The 19,356-nt window shown below is 43.3% G+C and overlaps 1 long non-coding RNA gene across 1 annotated transcript; it reads right to left on the bottom strand.

Annotated features, from left to right (window-relative positions):
- Window positions 1-1,559: 1,559 nt before the first annotated feature.
- Window positions 1,560-15,883, bottom strand: LOC147915888 (uncharacterized). The gene is made up of 6 exons (XR_015553854.1): window positions 15,757-15,883; window positions 13,456-13,516; window positions 5,578-5,650; window positions 3,796-3,995; window positions 2,546-2,741; window positions 1,560-1,921 (listed from the first exon to the last, which is right to left on the bottom strand). It is a non-coding gene; the product is annotated as an uncharacterized LOC147915888 (long non-coding RNA).
- Between the last annotated feature and the right edge of the window lie 3,473 nt (window positions 15,884-19,356).

Here is a 19,356-nt window from a genome sequence, read left to right as displayed (position 1 = left end):
AGGGAGGGTCTCTTGGGTACTCTGTGCCTGAGCAACTACAGCTCCTTCTGAGGGGCCTTTCCTCTGCCCCCGTGGTTCCAGTCGGGGCTACGGTTTCCTCCTGTTCTTTTACCTCCAAGACCATTTAGCCGAGTCTCACAACCCTTCTCATTCCCTCCACCCAGCCCACCCCTGCCTGTGGTCCCTGCAGCAAAGTCTCTTCACTGGACCACCCGCTGGAACCTTGCCTGATACAGAGAGACCCCACAGGAATAGACGTGGACTGCTTGATGGTGTCTTTATTTTTTACTGGCCATATTGGAATGTAGGTGTTGATGGCGGGGGTAGAGGGGGGGACACCACGACGACGACGACGATGACTACAACGACGACGACGACTTGTGATCAAGGGTCTGACTAATGTACAAATCCAACCATTAAGGGTTGGCTAGTCATAGCCCTTTGTTAATGTTTGTGCTGATGGTCTCCTGGAGGAGCGCTTCCTGGAGGGAGGTCAAAGGGTCTTTGTGTTATAATTTGGTGGCACAGAAACTGGGCTTCTTCCATTTATTTCATTTTGGTAAATGCTCCGTCTGGTATTATTTAAAGGAAAATAGAGTTGTGTAACTCTAGCAAGCATAAAATATCTGTTTGTAAATCTCAGCATTCATAGGTCATAAAGTCAAATACGCCAGCAAGTTTCCAACAGTTGAACATTAAAGTGGGCGACACCTAAAAAGTCCTCAAAGAGCAAATCAAAGTAAATAATAGAATTCAAAATAAGTAACTCATTCACTTACATAAGCAATCTGAACTTTAACTCTCAACATTTCAGATCAAATATTGTTTTAACTTGTGCAGATGTCTATAGTTAATGTATCAACCGTCAATGTTAATTTGTTAAAACCTCATCCAATACCAGCATACTGTGATCACATCTAACATTTTTCTTGTTAACATTTATGTTTCAATCTAGGCTATACATACATACGTATATACGCATATATATATGTTTTAGAGGAGCTATTTAAAAACGTTTCAGTGAAAAATAGAAGCATTTCTAGAGTGTAAAGCTGAGTTCATCCCCAATAAAATTACAACAGTCCCTCAGAAATGTCTCTTGTTTGCATTTAGTCTGAAACATTGCTTCTCTAAACTGTCTAGTTATGAGAATTGCCCAGAGAGCATTGCAAAAACACAGATGCCCAGGTTGACTCTCAGTCCTTCTGTGGAGGCTGGGGCAGGATGGCACTAGGTCTGTCTCATTCATCACTGGGTACCCAGAATCTAAGGCAAGGCCTTCAACAATCATTTGTTGAATGAATGAGTCAGAATGTCTGAGGAAGGGTCCAGGAACTGTATTTTTAGAAACACCTCCAGGTGATTCTGATGGCTAATCACTTCTGGAAACAATGATCTTTAACTTTGAATTTTAGATCTGGAGGAGATCTTAGCCATCGTCTATTCAACCCACTTGTTTTGGAAAGGGAGGAACATGAAGTCTGAGAGATTAAACAACTTGTCATATATAATCATAATATTTTCATACTTCGCAACACATTTTAGGACAAATGATGAGAAACAAAGAGAAAAGGGGACTAAAAGATATAGTTTTTACCTTAAAGACAAGCTATTTTACAACTTGGCCGTAAGGATGAGAGAGGTCAGCTCGTGTGGGCTGAAGGGCAATCTGAAGCTCTACTCTCGGCGCACGCGGCTACCTTAGACGCCTGGGCAGGATCCTATTTCGGGGACGACTGCGGAGACATCCCTCCAGGTTCCCTTTCTCTCTAGTCATTTCCAAGACTTGAAGAGAGGGCTTTGCTCTTACTTGAGCATCTGCATTGCCCTTCTCTTCCATAGGAATTTCTCAAACTCTCATCTTCTCTGTGCAGCATAAATTAGGCAAATAGAGGCAAAATTATTTTTTCTTCCAAAACATCTGTCAATAATGTAAAATTCACTTGTTACATGATATTTTGTGCAAATACACCAAAAATGTTTAATACTTAACCTTCTTACTTCTGCCTGCATACTAACATGATTAGAAATATTTGCAGCTAGATAGTCATCGGAAAGTCAACATTTAGTCACCTAGTTGTTATTCACAAAATTATTTCACTATGTTTAAACGGAATTTACTGCTGACCACAGTAATTCTTATCTCTCTTTAAGGGAGCTATGCAACTAATAGCTTCAAGAGTATGCATAGCCCAAAATAAAAATGCTGGCACAATTTTTTAAAGTACTAGTAAGGTAAAATTTAGTATCTGCTAGAAAATGATCCTCATTCTTTTAAAAAACGGTGTATATTGTCTCAAAGACTATAGGTAACAATAATGATAAAATAATAATAGTAATTAGCATCGATAAAGCACTTACTATGTGCTAGTTATGTGCTAAGCATTATGCATAGAGTACTTCATTTATCTAAAAAATGTAAGATACTTAGGCAAGCATTGTGTGAAAATTTGTGTGTATATGTCTATATACATATATGTGGGCATATAGATGGGATGGCCATATATATGATACATTATATAGTACTTATGTTATATTTACTTACATATAAATAGAGAATTTCTGGGCCAGCATTTAGACACAGTCCACCACTTTTCACCAGCAATGCCAAGAGAACACTGGTTCTGTTCAGGCAGCCGTTTGCCTGGCCCCAGGGGATGAGTTAACATCGACCTCAACCTTTGCGGCTGTCTCACTCTCTTTCACCCATGGTGGGTCTAGGGACAGGATTCAGTGCTTGTCTGGGGAATGAGAGACAAGGGGAAGTCTGTTTAGGGCTTCTGGGAGGATTTCCCTCCACAGAAGATAAAGATATGCCTGAGGAGAAAGCTCCTTGCTTCTGCCCCTTTCCTTCCTGCTCAGGAACTTTTCATTTGAAGACATACCACCTGGAGCTGTGTTACCACCCTGTGACAATGAGGTGTGACATTGCTGGCACACTGTGCATGGAGGTGGCTTCTCGATTATGTCACAAACTGCAGAACCAACCCCGATGCCACCTGCTCTGAACTCCACATCGACTAACAACAGCCGCCATCAGCAGGGCCCTTGTCCCCAGCAGCCACGGTGTTCATGACTGAGAGCTACTTTTTGGGAGGGGGGCTGAGAGGGCAGCGGGAAAACAGCGTCTTACCTGCAATTGTGTATCTCTCTGTGCTGCTGTGATTGGCTTTACCATGTGTGGGCAGCACTTTCAAAATTATAAAGCTACTAATTTAATTTTTTAATTGTATTTCTAAATAACTGGCATATTAATTTGGGGAAAACTGAGAGCCATAATGTTTCCAATAGTAGCCTAATTCATCAGCCCACAATTTATACCCAGGCACTCTTTGCACCAAAATACATATGTACCATCACTGGAACATTTAAGCAGTTAGCTAATTTTGAATTTTAACATCAAATTTTTCTTCTTCCCAAACTAGTTGTGAGCATTTGTGTGTCTCCCAAACAATGTGAGTGTAAGATGCATCTCGCTGGTGTGAGTTGTGTAGGGGAGGTGTTTTGTGTGTTTACTGGGATTTACAGCGATTACTTCTGGCCCCAGTTTCTTTCTGGAGTAAGAGAGTGAGAATTCGGAGTTGCTCCCACTAGCTGGGGCTGATAGAGTCAGTAGATATGTACACCAAGAACATACGTTGACTGGGATGAGGAAGAAGGGCGGAAGCATCAGGAATGTCAGCTGAAGTGCTCAGCAGAGTTTCTCCAAGACAGGACCTTTATCTTTGTGCAACCCCATTGATGCCAACATCAATTTAACAACCATCAACCTATGAGAAATGTTCTAATCCTCACTTGGAATGTACTTGTGAAGGATGTCTGAGGATTAAGCTTGCCAGGGAATCCAGTACTTCCTTCCCATCCCTCCTCAGAGCTCTCACATCTCAGGCTTCTTGTCTCCCGTAGGTGAGGGTGTAGGAATTGAACAGAGGTTGGTACTCCGACATGACTGCATCTCAAAAAGCTGACATCCTGTCCTCCTCAGCAATATTTCACTAGACGGTACAGAGTGAAGGATCAGGAGGCAGAGAATTAGAGCAAGGCCAGTCCTAATACTGCCACCACTGTGACCCTTCCCATGCACCAGTCCTCAAACTTCATTTACTTATAATGCCATCCTCTACACCTGTTCCATCACCAAGACCTGTTGAGTTTTTCTTGGTTAAAGTTCTTGAAAACCTCACTTCTTTTTCAATTTCCTGTACTCTTTTATAACTACAACACCCTGACGAAAGTCCAGATCGTCACTTCTCCAATTCATTTATATGGAGCTGTCATAATAATCTTTCTTAAAGGCCTTTGTCATCATATTCCTCTCTACCTAAGATTTACTGACAGATAGAAGCAAACATTCGAACGAATGGAAAGATTCAAAAATCAATCCTTTAATGACAAATCTCCATGAGATATTCCTTCTCTCAATTTTTTGTCCCACTTGTACATATAAACTTTTAGGGATATAGATGAAATAACCATAAATCGATTTATAATATTTGATTTATTAGTTAATTTAGATACTGTCACTACTTAAAAATCACAAATATAAAACTATAGATCGATTAACTTAAAAATATTTCTTTTTCTCAACATTGAAAAAAAAATATTTAAACTCTTTCCATGCAGCCTCTCCATCAGTGTCTTTGTCATCATTAGAGCTACTTCTGTCATCTAAGAAAGCAAACGTGCAGGTGCTCTCGGGGGAACTGACTTAAGAGCGAGGCTCTCAGGAGTCAGAGAGGAGAACCAAGTCTCCAGCTCCAATCCTCCGCGTGCACTGCCCTGAGCGGGGCTCTTCCTGGCACAGCCTTAGGGTCTGATACACTCCTCAGGTGTCACTTGTATGTTACATTTCGGTTGAGAGGCTGTAGCAGCATCCTGATTTTAACTAGTCCATCCGTGACTCCTTACTGTAACCCACAGAAGATGCGGTAACATTCCTGTTCTTCACCCTCAGTCTTGACCCAGCCTGCTGAGTATAAAGGACTTTGAGGTCTTTTCCCAATAAGATAATATCAGAACCCCCAAATATAAAGCAACATTCTTTACCATAACTTGAACACTATCAACCTTAGAACACTCAGAAGTAGAATAGCCTTTATGTTGCTATTTTCACATAATCACTTTAGCTATAATAGTCTGCTCTAGTTACAATAACTCAAACCTAATGCGAGTTCCCTGCACAGGGTCTACAGCCAATATAGGATCAGCTATTTTCTCCTCCTTTGCAGGAGAAAGTGGGTTGTCCTAAGGTTACAGAGAGTGCAATTTTGTAATGACGGGGTGCGATAATCACTTTCCTACCACTGGAACATGCTCCTGCACACGCACACTCGAAATGGAGCTTTTACGTTGAATTGCTATAACCGATTCAAACATACATTTTCTTCTGCCCTAGCAAGACATGCTATGCATCTATTGTCTGTGAAACCATCGGGCCACGGGTGCAATCGTCAGACCTGGGGCTTTGGAATCAGACATAGCTGAATTAGAAGCCAGACGCTGTCGCTTACTAGCTGTGTGACCACGGACGAGTTCCTTAACCTCTCTAGGTCTCTGAAAACCAGGAACAATACTGACCTCCCAGGGTTGTTGTTTTTCCTGGAAAAGCAACTGAAAAGTTCTGCTTAGTTGTCCAACTTCCTTTCCCTCTCTGCAAAACAAAGAAGGAATGGGTGGATGCCAAGCGTCAATGCACAACCAATTACAGATACTTTTCCTCTCCCCTCCGGAAAAATGTGGTCTTTCATTAAAACTCTAGTTGGATTTAAAATAAGATATGCTCAAGTGTTAGAATCATATAAAAATATCTAATTTTTTTTAGCTTTTTGGCTGAAAATTACAACCACTCAATTATACACAAAAGTTTAACATTACGGGATTCAAACTTAAAACAATACAGTGACATAGTGACATGGAAACTGGATTTTGAAAGAAAAAAATCAATCACACGTGCTTCAAACATGAAGAATACAAAATCAAAATAATAGACAAAAGTTAAAATTTTATTTTTAATTACACCTGAAAAACTAAAAAAAAAAACAAAAAAATCCAAGTTTCAAAACCTTCAGGGGCCGGCCCTGTGGCTTGGTGGTTAAGTGCGCGCGCTGCGATGCTGGAGGCCCGGGTTCTGATCCCGGGCGTGCATCGAGGCACCACTTCTCTGTCCATCCTGAGGCCGAGTCCCACATACAGCAACTAGAAGGATGTGCAGCTATGACATACAACTATCTACTGGGGCTTTGGGGGGAAAAAAATAAAATAAATAAAATCTTAAAAAAAAAAAAAAAATCCTTCAAAAAAATTTGCAACTTTGTAGTCAAACAAATGATTTTTTTGCTTGAATAGGATGAACAACCATTTATTCAAAAAATTGATGTAGGGGCCGGCCAGGTGGCATAGCGGTTAAGTGCGTGTGCTCCCCTTCGGTGGCCCAGGGTTCGCAGATTGGGATCCCGGGCGCGCACCGACGCACCACTTGTCAAGCCATGCTGTGGCGGCGTCCCATATAAAGTTGAGGAAGATGGGCACAGATGTTAGCTCAGGGCCAATCTTCCTCAGCAAAAAGAGGAGGATTGGCATCGGGTGTTAGCTCAGGGCTAATCTTCCTTACACACACACACACAAAATTGATGTAAACATTTTAATATTTTAAAGGTTTCATATCCTACATTTTAATTGAAAAATTAAGTATTAAAATAATTTAATATTTCATAACATTGAGACTATTTTGCTATTAAACTATTCCAGCCTGAGAGAAATCCCGACCCTGAAAGCTGGCCCTGGAAAGCTGAGGTCAGGCCAGCTGAGCACATCCCCTGACGCCCCCTTTGTCTGGCGCCCAAATCCCGGCTAGGCCAGGATCTGGCTCTGAGCTTTGATCCCCACTGGGGACATGGCGGCAACAGAAGCTGCCTCTCCAGGAACTTCTTGTTCCGGGCGCTGCTCTGATTTAGAAGCTAACTCCAAGCCATTTAGGTGAAGGTATCAGAGCAAAAATGGAAAATGTGATCTCTGCTTCTCTCCTGAAATGTTTCACATTGTCTCAGTCCAGCTTCAGCACAGCAAAGAGGCATTTGGCTTTAAAATCTTGTGTCAGTAATTATTTATTGCATGTGCCTGAACTGAATATTCTCTGCCTGATGTATCATATTATGTCGACCTTAGATACCCAGCTTCATTGGTGTTTTTTCCTAAAAATCTTCAGTTAATGTTCAAATATTTCACTAAAAGTTTTTATTTCAATTTTAGAATTTCACTTCATTAGTAGAGTAATTTATGAGCTTAAACCTCATTTGGTGTAGAATTATTTAAATATATATTAAATGTTTTTCCCCTTTAATGGCTTTTTTCCCAAAGCCTGTCCCAATATTTGAACTTGTCTGTGGTAGTTATTTAAGACACTGTGAGCCTTCCAGGACGCTGAAGCACTGGGTCCAGATGACAGCGATCAGAGTCACCCTTTGAGATTTCTTCCCGGTCCTCTTCTTTTTTTTTTTTTTTTTGTGAGGGAGATCAGCCCTGAGCTAACATCCACGCTAATCCTCCTCTTTTTGCTGAGGCAGACCGGCTCTGAGCTAACGTCTATTGCCAATCCTCCTCCTTTTACTCCCCAAAGCCCCAGTAGGTGGTTGTATGTCATAGCTGCACATCCTTCCAGTTGCTGCATGTGGGACGCGGCCTCAGCATGGCTGGAGAAGCGGTGCATCGGTGTGTGCCGGGATCCGAACCCGGGCCGCCAGCAGCGGAGCGCGCGCACTTAGCTGCTAAGCCACGGGGCGGCTCCCTGATCCTCTTCTTTAAGATCACCCCTCTCCCTGGCCCGACCAGAGCGCCAGCTGCGAGCTCTTCTTCCCATGTTCATACCAGAGAAACCCAACCCCCCTTGATTGGAAACAAGGTGGACGCCTGATGGGTGAACCAGACCGCTCCGCTATCTTCCTCTCGGGACTTGCACGGAGAGAGGCAGGCGGGGAGTGGGGGTCCCCGGAGCTGCAGCTCCTGTGGAACGAGCGCCCCTGGCAGCTCCTGGGGACTCTGCCCGGGGGGCACGCAGAGCGCGGTCTGCAGGGAGGGGCGGGACAGGGCGGGGCCCCGGAAGACGTAGGCGAGGGCCCCAGAGAGGCTGCGCAGTCCCGAAGGTTCTCCGGCTCCCGCGCATCGCTTCCGCGGGCCCGGCCGTGCCTCCTCTCTTGGATTCCACGAGGCGCTGCTGTCTAATAAATCTTTTACTTGAAGTCGCCAGAGTGGTTTCTGTTTCTTGCAACCAAATGAGCCCAAAGGCAGAGTGAAGCGGATTCTTTCAGAAATTGTGCATCTGCCTCCATTCACAGCACGGGCGTATTTGATAACGCCATCTTCTACGCAATACCTCCGCCAAGACCACCGGCGTTTAACCCCTGACGTTAATGACAGTGTTGGATCAGACACATACGGCCTTGGAGAAAGTCAGACCATCATAACTGCTCAGTCAGTTCCTTTCTAGAGAGTGAGCTGTGAAACTCACGACTCCCTGCATATCTGCCCTGTGCTTTTCACTGTGAAGACGCTTCATTCTCCTGAGGAAGAAGAATGGTGGCATCTGTTAACATTTACCTTTTCCCCGCAAGCTGCAGGCCTATTCTTTCATGGTGATGTTCTCCTTCTAGTCATTGCTAAACAAGCTGGTGGCTTTGGCATTTTTGTCACGCCTCACCTTATTCGGGACCCAGCAAAGGACTGTTTCTGACATGAGGCCAGTTTACTTACCTTTTAACCTAAGGGAAAGGTAAAAGTAAAATGAATTTGGGACGATACAAAAAGTAGAATGAAATACCTGATAAAAATAAGTGTGGTAAACAGGTGAGTTAAGAATTCACCTCATGAGGAGAGTCCACGTGACTGTCCAGGTTCAGAAGAATGCCCTCAGAGCCACAGGGAACAGCCCGAAATTCCCTATGTGGTCGTTTGCCTTTTCTTGGCCTGTCTACGGATATGGTCTTTCACAGCCAAGGTGTGCACTGTTTCAGCAGTCACAATTAGGATGCTTCCAGCCTCGTCCTGGTGGACACAGACAACTCTGTCTCCAGCTAGTTCTCTTGTTCACGAACATAGTGTAGCCAGAGCAGTAAACGTGGTGATGGCTACAAACAGGCTCTGAAGCCAGACTGCCTGGTTGGGATTCAGCTCCACCACGTTATAGCTGTCTGACCTCACTCTCCTTGTGCCTCAGTGTTAAAATGGATAACACTAGGACCTTCTCACAAGAAGGCTGTGCGAGGTAGATGCGTCCTGGTGTATTGTGTGTGCTCAGAAGAGTCAGCTGTTATGTTAGGGGGGTTGTTATTAGCAGCCCTTGGGCAAGACACTGGCTCAAGGCAAAGGCCAGGCAGAGTGAGGGATGAGGGAGAGGGGAGCCGTGGTCCTCCCTCAAGACTTGACTGTTCCCTGGATGGCACAGTGAGGGGCTGAGAGCAAGGGCCATGCCCTCAGGCTTTACTTTTTACCAGCCTCATGACCTCAGCCAGATTCCTCACTTCCCCAAGCCTTGGTTTGTTATCTAAGACTGGGCACGCTCTCAGGGCCTACCACATCATAAGTGCGCAATTAGTTATACAAACAGTGCGCAGCAGGCTTGAGTACCAAATGTGTCGCCATGAAGTGAATGCTCTAAAGACTGTGAAATGAGGAAGGTTGCCTCATTTCCCCACAGTAGCTGACAATAGAAACAGGGTAAAGCAAACCCAAGTTCACTTGCCTGTGTCTGCGGGCCCCACTCAGAGCTGTCCTCGTAGAGCATGGCCCCAGGAAAGGTGGTGGGAAGAGCCGATCAGCTTTTTATGCCTTTTTTCTTTTGCCCGCTTTAGGATTGGGTTTTGGGTTTTGCAAGTGTTGTCTAGGTGGGGTTTTCTTTGTGTGCATCCTGCTTGGGGTTCGTGATGCTTTCTAAACCTGTGGCTTGATGTTTTCCCACAACTTTGGAAAGTTCTCAGCCACTCTGTCTTCATCCCTTTATCTGCCGCAGTCTCTGTCCTGACCTCTCTCCTTCCAGGGTTACAGTTACGTTCGTATTACACGTTCTACCCATCCCAAGTCTCTGACACTCTCTCTTGTGTTTTTCATCCTTTTGTCTCTCCTTGATTCAGTCTATTTTCTTCTGACTTGTCTGACTTTTTTCAACTGTGTCTAATGTGTTATTAACCCCATTCATTGAATTCTTAATATCAGTTATTGTGTTGTCAACTCTAGAATTTCCTTTTTATTTTTAAAATGTTATTGTCATTTCCTATTTTCTGCCAAAATTCTCAATCTTGCCTTTTAATTTCTTAAATGTGTTAATCATAATTTTTTAAAAATCTGTAACTCCAATATCTATATCCCCTACGAATCTGTTTCTGTTGTCCTCTGTTTTTCTTTCAGTCTCATCTTCTTATGTGGTTGATACTTTTTAATTGATTGCCGGACTTTGATATACAACAGTCAGAGATAACTTGTGGCCACATAGGTGATGTTATCTTCCTCCAGGGAGGGTTCATTTTGCCTCTGGCAGCCAGCTGGGCTAGGGCGGAGCAGACACAGACCCTCTACTCCATCAGGCTCCCGTCTTTGTGAGGGCTACTCTGTATCCAGTGTCCTCCCACTCCTCCAGTCCACCCTTCAGGACTCCAGATGCACACTGGAGAGTTTACGAGGTCCCATCCTCCTGGGCAAGCTCTGAACCCTAATTTTTCTTCCCCCGAAGCACGCGTCTGTTGAAAGCTCTGCTGAGGATCCTGCCTCTCAGCTCCCAGTTTAAGAACTGGCAGTCACCCAAGGAAGAAAAGCAGTGCAATTCCAGGCTCACTTCTTTGGGCTTCCCTGTGTTCCCCTATCTGGGCCCCACGAACCCAGTGCCTTAGCACCTCAATGGCTTTCCTAGTTCGAAGAGAGTGTTGTTCAAACCATGCTAGTCCTCCAGTGCTAGAAGCAGAACTCTGGCCTATGTTCTTCTTGAACATCTGATGACCTTACTCTTCAGATTTCAAGCAGCATGCAGATTTCCAAAAAAATAAGTGATAGAGTTCCAAACTTGCCAACCAAACTTTTAGTGGGGAAAATGGGTTTTAAAAATATGAGTAGGTCAACAGGAAAAGTTGGAAACATCTCTAAGGAGAACCAAATCTTTACCACAGATGGTTAGGTCAACACATTCTTTTATGTTGTAAATCACGGCATCCATATCTCGAGGAATCTTTTGTGCAGCCCCTTCAGTTTCCAGGATGCTACTAAGTCCTTGGGAGCCTTTATTCCTGAGCTTTTAGGTTTTAATCTCTTTTCTCCGGGCCCACTCTAGGGTTACTTTTGACGAGTAAAAGAGATAGATTCATTACCATAAAAAAGGGAACTGCATGGTGACAATAATCTGTTTTATGTCTGTATTTTTTTAAGAAAACAAAACTAAATTAAATGACTACAAGAGATGAAGCTGGCTTCATTCATAGCCCCATAGGACTTACATGTAACGCAGTACAGTACACATAAGAGTTACCCAATAATAATCAACAACTACAGCAAAGCTGCAGGGTACAAAAATCAATTTACAAAAATCAGTTGCATTTCTATACACTAATAACAAAGTAGCAGAAAGAGAAGTCAAGAATACAATCCCATTTACAATCACAACAAAAAGAATAAAATATCTAGGAATAAATTTAACCAAGGAGCTGAAAGACCTATACACTGAAAACTGTCGGGGGAAGAGGGAGAATCTCCCTCTGCCCTTTTCCTTAAGGTTCTTATGGCTGGCCAAATAATCAACCAGACAGGTTAGCAGGAGAAAATAATACCAAGTTTAATAACATGTATACATGGGAGAAACTCAGAAACGAGCAACTCGTCCCTCTGTCTAAGCTGCTTGCTTAAGTATTGCAGCTAAAGGCGAGGAGCGTGTTAGGGGTGGGTAGTGGCCTGGGACTTCAGAGGGCAGGAGGACAATTCTTTTCGGGGTCATCTATAGATAATGTGGTCAGGGAGAGACAGAGTTTTTGATAAAAGAGGCTTGGTGCCTTTGCTATTGTAACCTCTATCCTACATTATCTTTATAGCCATCATGATAGAAGATCTGTTCCAGGAAGGAGCCACCATGTCAAATTCTTTAGGCAGTTAGTGGGGGAGGTCAAATGTCCTTCAGAGAAAACAATCAAGGTAAAGAGATATATTTCAGGGTGGCCAAATTTTGATCTCCCACAAAACTATAAGACATTATTGATGGGCCGGCCCTGTGGCTTGGTGGTTAAGTGCGCGCGCTGCGATGCTGGTGGCCCGGGTTCGGATCCCGGGTGTGCATCGAGGCACCACTTCTCCGTTCATCCTGAGGCCGAGTCCCGCATACAGCAACTAGAAGGATGTGCAGCTACGACATACAACTATCCACTGGGGCTTTGGGGGAAAAAATAAAATAAATAAAATCTTTAAAAAAAAAAAAAAAAAGACATTATTGAAAGAAATCAAAGATGACATAAAGAAATGGAGAGATATTCCATGCACATGGATTGGAAGGACAAACGTAGTTAAAATGTCCATATTACCTAAAGCAATCTACAGATTCAGTGCAATCCCAATCAGAATCCCAATGGCATTCTTCGTGGAAATAGAACAGAGAATCCTAAAATTTATATGGAACAACAAAAGACCCCAAATAGACAGAGCAATCCTGAGAAAAAAGAACAAAGCTAGAGGCATCACAATCCCTGACTTCAAAATATACTACAAAGCTATAGGAATCAAAACAACATGGTACAGGTGCAAAAACAGACACACAGATCAATGGAACAGAAGTGAAAGCCCAGAAATACAACCACACATTTATGAACAGCTAATCTTCGACAAAGGAGCCAAGAACATACAATAGAGAAAAGAGAACAGATTAGTGGTTACCAAAGGGGAAGGGGGTTGGAGGTTGGGCAAAAGGGGTAAAGGGGCATATGTGTATGGTGACAGATAAAAACTAGACTATTGGTGGTGAGCATGACGCAGTCTATACAGAAACTGATAAATAATGTTGTACACCTGAAATTACACAGTTATAAATCATTATGACCTCAATAACTGAAAAAAAAAAAGTTACCCAATAGACACCTGCGTAGGACTTAGATGTAGCGCTGTACAGTACACATAAGAGTTATTCAATAGACACTTGTTAAATTATTTATTGAAAAAAATAAATCTCTCTTCTAGACTATAAAGAAACCTGAGCGAATGGCACCGAGGATTGGCACGAGCTGAGAGGACACCTTCTGTCTGGCAGGGAGCATTTGGTATGGTTCCTAGAAACTGAACCTGGATATCAACTTCAGTCAGTGCTTTCTTTTCCTCCTTCTAAGCTGGTGTAACTTTCATCTATATTTCATTAAAAATAATAAACTCTTTATGTCTCTAGTCCGGGTGAATCCCTCCCTCTCTGGAAGCTGAAATTGGCTGTTCTGTTGGCAGAATTCATACCTGTTGTTGAAAGACAGGAGCCCTGCTTCCAGCCTCTATCACAGTAAGGGAGAGGAAATCCCTGCGGCAAAAAAAAAAAAAAAAGTGCTCATAAGAATGCGGAAATGGTCCAGCATTGCTTTCTATCCCAGATGCTGTGGAGAGAGGGGCAGACACTCCATCGCTTTATGTCCAGATAGCCAGAGCATGGACTGCAATCCCCATCATAAATGTTGGAGTTACACCTCCTATGTTAGACTTACTTTTCCTAGAAGCCACCATTAACTGAATGTTTTCTACATACCAGGCACTGTAATGATGGCTTTATATTTTAACTCATACAGTAACTCTGCAAGACAGACACATGTTGGTTGTTGGTCGTTTTGTATTCTTTTATGAGATGGTCAGTCAGGTGTGGCCACAAGAGGAGACAGTGGAGAGGCTCAAGAAGAAACCAAGTCTATTATACTCACAGGTCCTAGAGACAGGAGGCCCACCAGGCAGGGCCACGAGGAAAACACCAGGGGGATCAGGAGGCAGAAGACGGGAGTGGGGTGGGGCATTTGGGCTATGACCTTTAGTGGAGTTTCCAGGGGCGGGGCGGGGGGGTGGGGGTTGGGTGGGGTGGGGTGGACAGGACTGCAAGGCAAGGCAGGGTGAGCAGTTCGAATCATTTTCATTGGTTTTGGCCTATAGGGGTGGTCCCTAGTTGTCTAGCACCTGGCCCTGGGACCATTAAGGCAAAGGAATATTGCCTCTGGGAAGCACAGGCCAGATGGAAGAGATATGGCCCTAGATTGGTTAGTTTGCATATCAAAGTCAGGCTGCAGGCTAGGCCCTTTGCTTTCTCTAAGAGTCAGCTAGCCCAGAGAAGAGCAGTGTCTCTCCAGCCACAATGGTTTCCTATGTCAAAACATCATGACATACAGAAAAATTATATATACATAATACATTAGTATTCCTGTATAATAGAAGAGGAAACTGAGGTTCAGAGAGGCTCAGTCAGAGCTCAACTGATATTTATCAGAGAGGGATTAAATCTAAGTCTGACCTACCCTAAGTGCTAATTCTGCATTAATTTTCCTTAAGCAAAGTTCTTTTAAATTGTGCTGTATTCCTGGATGTGCATTTAGAAGAATGAGACAATATCTCTAAAGTGATTTGATTTCTTTGATGGATTATTTTGCAGATTAATTGTAGTTAATATGCACATTTGCCAGAGTTGAAGACGCTCTGTAGTTAAAAATATTAATCGATCAATATCCTCCAATGTTCAATTTCAATGAATTTTACATTTCAGGTTATTTGCACTGGGGAGTAAGGCCTTGCTCATTCAATAAACCATATATAGCTTGAGCTGTGTGCAGAATGGTGTTTTGTTTTTTCCACCTGGGACAGAACAAGTAAAAGTGGTCTTAACTGATGGAGGTTATACATAAGGAACTTTCCAACAAAGACCTGTGAGGTCTTGGAATTGTATTTTGCATCTTCCTTTAGGAAAAGACAGTCTATTCTATGGGAGACAGATTTTATTGTTTGAACAGAGAGGGCAAAGATAAACAGTTATAAAGGATGTGAACTACCTATGCATAGGAAAGATACTACAACTAGAAATTTAAAGATTTTCTGGAGAACAGAACTCAATGTTAGAAGTAGAAAAAAAAGCTTTGATGGGAAATACTAAAACAAACAAGAACTAAGCTACAGCTTTTAGCTCAAGCCTAAATGTTATTAACTGAGAGACTATATTTTTGTCTTTTTATTTATTGAATTTGTTTTAGTCCTGCTTCTTTCCAAAATGGACTTGGAGAAAAAACCTCAGTAAATAACAACATAAAATAAGGGTAACAAAAGAAAACTGTTTCTTCCTACTCACAACACTTCTGCCACCAAATGTGTGGGGTTTCCATACCAAGCAATCCTCCAATTCTCTGCAACACCAGCTGGATGTCCTACAATTTAATTCATTTTGACACCAACTGCCCAGAGTTGGGGAAGACCCCACAAATCAAGAGCTCAGTGCCATAGGACTGCCCCCAATTCAGATGCCGGCCACAAGTCCCGGCTTGTCACTGGTACGTCTGACAGACCGGCTATAAGTCAGGGGTTCCCATGACCCTCTCTTCCAGGTCAATACTTTGCTAGAATGGTTCACAGAACCCAGGCAACTACTTTACTTCCTATGACGAGTTTATTATAAGGGATACAACCCAGGAAGAGCCAAATGAAGACATGCATAGGGCAACATATGTGGGAAGGGTCACCGAGCTTCCGTGCCCTCTCCAGGCCGCCACCCTCCAGGCCCACGACGTGTTCACCAACCTGGAATCTCTCTGAACGCGTCCTTTAGGGTTTTTAGTGGAGGCTTCATTACGTAGGCATGACTGATAAAATCATTGGCCATTGGTGACTGGACTCAATTTCCTCCCCTCGTCCCCTGAGCAAAGGTCTCGGGGTGGGGCTGAAAGTTCCAACCCTCTAACCATCTAACCACATGGTTGGTTCCTCTTAGGATGGCAACCAGCCCCCACCCTAAGGCTGTCTAGGGCCCCATCGAGAGTGACCTCATCAGCTTAAACTCAGGTGTAGTTGGAAGGGGCTTATTATGAAGAACAAAAGACGTTCCTCTCACCCTTATCGTTCAGGAAATTACAACGGTCTTAGGAGCTTTGTGCCAGGAACCAAGACAAAGACCTAATGTATATTTCTTATTATATCACAACATCTCAGGTAATAAAACAGAAAGAGAAAATCAGGACCAGTGAAGGCAGGAAAGGAGCAGACAGGGTAACCCATTCCAAGAGTTACAATAACTCCTGTGGCAGAATTCAACTCTGGGCTTCCCGGTAGATACTTTTTAAAATATACACATATACCCATATTTATTTTGTGTATGTTCTTCCAAGATTATGTGAGAATTTTAATTGTCCATAATTTTAAGTAAATAACATTAAACACAAATGCCATACACAATTTAAATTACTGGGGAAAACTAGGGGCAAAATATATACTCTTTTTTAAAAAAAATTAATAGGCTTTATTATTTATTTATTTTTGTGAGGAAGATCAGCCCTGAGCTAACTTCTGTTGCCAATCCTCCTCTTTATGCTGAGGAAGACTGGCCCTGGGCTAACATCCGTGCCTATCTTCCTCTACTTTATATGGGATGCTGCCACAGCATGGCTTGATGAACCGTGAGTACGTCCATGCCCGGGATCTGAACCTGTGAACCCCGGGCCACCGAAGTGGAGCATGTGAACTTAACTGCTGCGCCACTAGGCCAGCCCCAGGCTTTATTTTTCAGAGAAGTTTTAGGTTCACAGCGCAACTGAGTGAGTGGAAGGTACAGAGATTTCCCATACATTTCCTGCCCCCACACATGCATAGTCTCCCCCATTATCAACATCCCCCACAGAGTGGCACATTGTTACAATCAACGCACCTAAACTGACACATTAGAATCACCCACAATCCGCAGTTTACATTAGGGTTCCCTCTTGGTGTTGTACATTCTATGGGCTTTGACAACCGTATAATGACGTGTACCCACCATCGTAGTATCATACAGAACAGTTCCACTGCCCTAAAATCCCCTGTGTCTGCCCATTCAGCCCTCTCTCCGCAGAAACTAACCCCCGGCAACCACTGATCTTTTTACTGTCTCCGTAGTTTTCTGGCAGCCACTTTACAAGGGAAACTTGATACAGTAAGTTTTCATTAAAAATAGAAGACATAAAATTTTCTCAGAAGAGACAAAATTTTTTCTTGGTTCTCAATTCTGTAAGGAATTAGTTACTTTATGGGATCAAGACAGATACATCAGATAGTATCCACAATAGCCTTCCAGAAACTGCAGGTGCAGGTCTTACTGAACTGGATCTTGTTATAAAATCATAAAAGCTCCAAGTCCAAATCAGTCAGAGAAGAGCCCTCCAGGTTCTAAGTTAAGTTCCAAGAGACTAGCTTGGTCCAAGGTTAATATCTGGGAAATCCAGAGGAGTTATGGATAGCACATCCCCTACTTAGACTGGCTTCCATAAAAATCATTTATTTTAACAAGGATTTTTATAAGCACTCAAGTTTTGCCTAAAGAACTGGCCTTCCACGTTGTTTGAGAACAGATCCATGTTTCAGAGACCAGAAGAGTGGGCCGATAATTTATTATGAAAAGGGAAAAAGCTTAGCTAGTACTTCCCCCGTGTGGCAGTGCGATGCAAGAGCATTTTAGGCAACTTTGAATTTGCTCAAATACTTTGATACAAACTCACATGAGATTAGAGATTCACAACACAGCATGCCAGAGCTGGTTTAGGTGTAGAAAATGTTAATACAGGCATTTGCAGTTGTTTGCCTTGGACGTAGAAACATCTTCATAGAGAAGCATCTAGCTCCCAGCAGGAAAACTTTGACTCGAGTGGAGGAGGCAATCGATGTTTGCTGAGCACCTACTACATGTGTGGGGTGCTGGACCAGGCACTTCATACAGTTTACCTAATTTAATTGGGTGAGTTCTGTGTTAAGAATTCCCAAATAAATATATTGACTTGCTGTATGATGAAAATCATTGACTAAGTGAATTTTGGAGAAGGATTTTCAAAAACAATGATTTTTTGGGGGGAGGGGTTTATTTTATTTTATTTATTTATTTATTTATTTATTTATTTATTGTGAGGATGATCAGCCCTGAGTTAACATCCATGACAATCCTCCTCTATTTCGCTGAGGAAGACTGGCCCTGAGCTAACATCCGTGCCCATCTTCCTCTACTTTATGTGGGACGCTCCCACAGCATGGCCTGACAAGTGGTGCGCGCCCGGGATCCGAACCCGCGCCGCCAGCAGTGGAGTGCGTGCACTTAACCGCTACGCCACGGGGCTGGCCCCAAAAGCAATGATTTTTTAATGATGTCATAATTAATGCTAAGCTTTCTTTCTGGCAGTAATTAAATATTAAGTCCACTGGCTTCTTGAGGCCATGGCAAAGACAATGCTGGGTATTAATTAAAAGCTTTCCTTCTAGGGCCAGCCCAGTGGCATAGTGGTTAAGTTCTCTTGCTCTGCTTCAGCAGCCCAGGGTTCGAGGGTTTGGATCCCGGACACGGACATATGCACTGCTCATCAAGCTACGCTGTGGTGGAATGCCATATCCCATATACGAAATGGAGGAAGATGGGCACAGATGTTAGCTCAGGGCTAATACTTCCTCAGCAAAAAGAGGAGGATTGGCAATTGATGTTAGCTCAGGTCTGATCTTCCTCACCAAAAAAAAAAAGTTTTCATTTTCCTCCTCCCGTACTGGGAAAATACTTTTTCCAATTTCTCTTGCAGTCAAGTTGGAGCCATGTGACTAGGTAGTGGCCAATGGAAGGCCACAAGTCCCCAGGTATGATTGCCCGTGCTCTTTCTCCCTTGTCCATGTGGCTACATGAGGAGAACTCCAGGAAGACAGAACCACAGGGTGGAAGGAGCCCAGATCCCTGAACAGCCACTTGTAAAGGACCCCTTAGGAGAGCTGTGCAGCCTGCATTACGTTTTGCACTAATGCAAGGAATTTTTATTGTGTTAAGCCAAGGATATTGGGGGTGATGTGCTAAGGAAGCTGGCTAGTGTGACCACTCCTGGTTTTGTGACACTAGAAACTCATTGTCAACATAGAAGAAATTTTCCATCTTTATACATCAAAACATGAATCAAAATTTCTTTAAAATTTGTATCAGATCATTAAGATACAATTATTTTTTTGTGAGGAAGATTGGCCCTGGGCTAACATCCATGCCCATCTTCCTCTACTTTATATAGGACGCCACCACAGTGTGGCTTGGCAAGTGGTGCGACGTGCATACCTGGGATCTGAACCTGTGAGAACCCTGGGCTGCCGAAGCGGAGCTCGAGCACTTAACCGCTATGCCACCAGGCCGGCCCC

This window comes from Ceratotherium simum, chromosome 12 (genome assembly GCF_057802395.1).
Source record: "Ceratotherium simum simum isolate JZ-2026a chromosome 12, ASM5780239v1, whole genome shotgun sequence".
Lineage (NCBI taxonomy): Eukaryota > Metazoa > Chordata > Mammalia > Perissodactyla > Rhinocerotidae > Ceratotherium > Ceratotherium simum.
The sequence above is the reverse complement of the archived record's forward strand: the minus strand, read 5'-3'. Positions and strand labels throughout refer to the sequence as shown.